Source organism: Martes martes, assembly GCF_963455335.1.
Source record: "Martes martes genome assembly, chromosome: 10".
Classification (NCBI taxonomy): Eukaryota; Metazoa; Chordata; class Mammalia; order Carnivora; family Mustelidae; genus Martes; species Martes martes.
In genome coordinates this window covers 102,789,135-102,793,922 of record NC_137898.1, presented here as the reverse complement: position 1 = coordinate 102,793,922, position 4,788 = coordinate 102,789,135, and positions in this window count along the sequence as shown.

The window sequence follows — 4,788 nt, the reverse complement described above, 5'->3', positions numbered from 1 at the left end:
GTATGCTCATTTACTGTTCTGTCCGCCACACGGCCACATGATTATTAGAATTTATTTAAGGTTCGTTACCTGGCCATCTTGCTTTCTACCTAAAACCAGCAGTAGAGTGAAATTGTGTTTATGGAGCAAGAATTTGTGGTGGTTCACATGAAGGGGTTCAAAGACTGGCTGTTGACATGTCCGTAAGCAGACTGACAGGAAGACACCTGGGTAAATGAAGTTTAAGATCTAAAGGAAACAGGAAACTCTAAGTATAGTCAAATGGCGAAGAGATAATTAAAAGTTACCAGCTTCCATGTGCTGAGGAGTGGGGGTTGGGGACCACAAGGGTAGATGAAAACATTGAGGGTTCATTCATACAGAGACGTTACGAAAGCACAGCTGCCTCCTGGCAGTCGCCCCTTGCCCGTGAGTCCGGACTGTTTGCGCAGGCAGGTTAGGCCGGTTGTGTGCTGTAGACCACCTCATCTGAGCTGGATGAACGGCATCAGTGGCATCAGGCCCGTAACATCATGTGACCACAGAGCTCGGGACAGGAACCTTGAGCGTGGACTCAGCTCTCACGTTGCATCTTTGCCTCCCAGTCTAAAACAGCCTGACCCAAGTATGACCTCTTTACAGTAATGATAGTAGAACAAGGGTCAGTTACTCAACTGGGCCATCAGGACCCAACCTGATGACTAGCGACCAACCACGCCAGCAGTAATTACAGCAGATGGCTATGCCACTAAAATGTTTCTTAGCAGCTGCAAGCCTCTGTGTTTTTTGTATCATCTACTCTATCACTGTTCACCACAGTGATGCTACTGAGTTAAACTGGTTCAGTCCTGGAAGAGAAGAGAATAAGGAGATCCCAAGATACTTCTGTTTTTCTAGTCGTCTGCCTCCCCTGTCTAATCACACCAGGTTCTTCTCTACCCTGTCCTCCCCGGGAGGCTTTGCCTTTGTCAGGAGCTCACTGGTTCCCCTGAAGTCACAGGCAGCAGTGAAAGCAGCCCAGGCCCTTTGTTAAGCGCATCCAAACTACTAGCCAGGTGAACTTCACAGGCCGGGGACAAGTGGGTAGGAGGGAAGGCTCCCTTGCCAGCACCCACTTGGGGAAAAACTGGACAAAACCAGCAGGAGAGTCCCATCTCCTACTTTTCTCCTGTCACTGCAGGGGCTAAATCTTCACTCAGCTGCGTGTTTTCACATAGCCATGAAGCAAAGGTCTTAGATGTTTGATAAACACGTAGTCTATCTTCTACTTGGGCCTGATTTTATACTATTGCTTTTATGTTCTCAAAAGACATTTTGCAAACTGCTCAAGCTTTGACCTTCGTGACAACGTCAGTGGACAGCGGTAAGCTCATCAATAACGAGCAGTCGAAGCCATTGGATAGAACATCTGATGCTCTCCATGACTTGACCCTCTTCAATGCATATCCTCCCACCCCTTTGAACCTTCGTGCCAATAGCACTGAACTTTGAGTCTATGACTTTGCTCTAAGTCAAGATCCCTTGTCTGGAAAATGTTCCTGTTCCTTTGCTAGACCATCTTCTATTCATCTTTTCAGATCCCCCTCAGGGACACCTCCTGGAGTGTTTTCTGATTTCTCCTGATTTCCCTCATTTCCAGCTCTGGTTTGTACTAGATCTCTCATCTCTGAGTTCCCATAATACCTTGTGTAACTCTTTTATCATTGCACTTACTCTGTATTATATGCTTACCCATTTGTCCACACTGTTAGATTATGAATTCTTAAGAACAGAGAATGTGTTGTAAGTATCTGTGTTCCCAGCACCTAGCTGAGTGACTAGTACACACCAGGCATTGAATAAACGAAAGAATGAATGAACAGGAGATTGATTTGTTCATGGCCATCTAGCCAACCGACAGCACCGAAATCAGAATACAAATCTTTCAACTGCACTTCCTGTTCTTTCAATGATACTACGCTGCTGCTTGTGAGGAACAATGCAGGTTATTAATAAGGATAAACACAAGTTACTTAGAAACTAGACGCCGTACATACCCATCACAAAAGTTTTCGACACATTTTCTGGAATTGTTTGATTGAAACTAAATGGAATTAATAAGATAGTTTGTTGTTTTTGTTTTTGTTTTTTGTTTTCAAAGATTTTATTTATTTGTCAGAGAGAGACAGTGAGAGAGGGAAGACAAGCAGGGGGAGTGGGAGAGGGAGAAGCAGACCTCCCGCTGAGCAAGGAGCCCGATGCCAGGCTTGATTCCTAGACCTTGGGACCACGACCTGAGCTGAAGGCAGATGCTTAACGACTGAGCCACCCAGGCACCCCAATAAGATAGTTTTTATAGGAAAAGTGAAACTGAAGAAAAAGACTGGTTCAGAGGAACAAAGGTACCGTGGATGAGAGAATCACCATCGTGAAGGCTCGGAGGATCAGTGAGGTAACAGGAGAAGCTATGGGAGGTGGCCTGTATGTGAGCCAGAGTGTAAAGAGAGGGAACCCTTTCTATTATTGAGAGCAACATGGAGTAAGGGCTGAGAAGCTGCCTCTGTTATCTGTAGATAACAACCAGAGAGGACGAAAAGCTTCTTGAGTCGCGTCTTCTGATTTCGTAGCTGGAGACCCAAGCTTTCTTGAGATAGGAGGATGGCTTATTCTTTTTTTTTTTTTTAATTTATTTGTTTGATAGAGATCGCAAGTAGGCAGAGAGGCAGGCAGAGAGAGAGGAGGAAGCAGGCTCCCTGCTGAGCAGAGAGCCTGATGCAGGGCTCGATCCCAGGATCATGACCTGAGCCGAAAGCAGAGGCTTTAACCCACGGAGCCAACCAGGTGCCCCGGAGGATGGCTTATTCTTAATCAGTGATCTTTGGAGACAGATTTCGAGTTGATCCATTTTTTTATCTCCTTGTTTTCAGCAGCCTGATTGATTGACCAGCTTCATTTCCTGCAAAGCTCTGACGTTGATTCCAGCACACGGCCACAGGGAACAAGGATACAAGGCCTGATACATTGTTCATGTTTCTCAGTCTGAATGGTGAAAGCCCAGGAAATGGAAGGTGGCTGATCTGTCTGTGGCAGAAAGTTTGCCCCCTCAGTCAAAACTGCTTTCCCTTGACTCCCCTCCTACTCTTGAGACAGTAGTTTAGGATGATGTATGCAGCCAAGCCCAACTCCCCTGTACTGCATTTAGGAGGTAAAGGGACATAAGACATGACTCTTGAAGGCTCAGAAAGTTTAATTTCACGATGATGCACAGTGCAGGAACTTACACAGAACTTTCTGACATCAAAGTCCTTGCTTTTTCCATAGTACCATGAAACCATGTGACAGGTTTGAGACCTGAGCCCCAGAATGATGGAGTAAATACTCTGAGCCGTAATCTGATGTGCATCCCGTTTTCATAGGCCTTAGAGAGATGACCAGACCCGAGGGCACCCCTGAGAAAGAACAGTGCTTGCATGATGGAGAGAAAGAAGGGCCGTACAGTGCTTTTGCTGCTGAGGCTACTGGGCCATTCTGTTTGAGCTCCCCCTGGATACACTGAGACCCTTTTATGGTCATGATGAAAACAGGGAACTTTAAGTCCACTTCCTTTAGAGGGCTTGCTTGTGTAACTTTCTTTTTCTGGGTAAAAGTTACTTAATTCTAATGTTGGGTTTGATCCTGCCACCCACCCGTAGGCACAGCCACTCTACCCTCTATGGAAAACTGGGAATCTTGTCAGCTCCCTGGTTAATGGTCCCATTTCTTAGGTCCTTTCTGCACTCAGGATCTGAAGGATGGCCCACAGGGAAGTAGAAGGAAGTCATCTGAGCCTTGTGACCCCACCCTGCCCTCATTGCCAGGGTTGGAGTCGGTTTTTTTTATATAAGGTGGCAGATAATGCAGTAGCGGGACCAGCACAGAAGGTCCAGGGGGCTGCCCTGAGGCCTTGATATCTCCTTTGCTCTCGTAAGTCTGGCTTTGAGACCCAGCACTGCTCTTCTTTTATGCTAACTGCTATAGCTAACAAAAAGGCCTTCTCTCAGCACTACCAGACCTGAGAAAGGACCTATTCATAACTGGGTTGTGCTGTTCCCTCCCTAGGGGGGGTGGGGCAGAAGGGCTGAGGAAAGTTCCGCAGACCTGAGAACCGCAAGAAAGTCTGGGGCTGTTGCTCTCCTGCCCTGTTCCAACACAGACGGTGCTGAGGATTCAAAGGTTAAGCCCATGAGCCCTTGCAAAAGGGAAGGATCCCTTCTGGGTTTATTTAGATAGATTTCTCCTAAGATACTGCTAGGAGAAAGGGAGCAAACAAATATCAACAGTCCCCGTCCCAGTTGTCTGGCCCCAGAGCAGTGGTTCTCAAAATCTATTGTGCATATCAAGCTTCCGGAGCGCTTGTAAAACCCAGATTCCTGGGCTGCACCTCCAGAGACTGCAACTCAACAACTAGCTAAGTCATGTCTGGATATGCATTTCAAACAGGCCGGGCAGGGTGGGAGGGCATACTTTGCCCCAAAGCCTAAGAGGCAGAGTTGGAGTGCCCCCAGCCTGGGCTTATTCAATATAGCACCTGGACCAACCAGCCTATAGCTGAGAATAGAGGTTCTCACAGCACCCAGGAAAGTTCCAGAAACCAGTTAAATTACATCAAGCTAAGTGCGGAGTTCAAACTCAGAATGGGAGTATTTCTTAGAATTCCAGATTTACTGGCAAGATGAGGAGGAGGTCACCGTGAGAGAGAAAGTGGAATTCACTTGGAATGTGGAAATCCCACATCCACTGCCCAGACTGGGCTGGGGACTGCATGGGCTTATAATGAAAACTCTTCCTGTT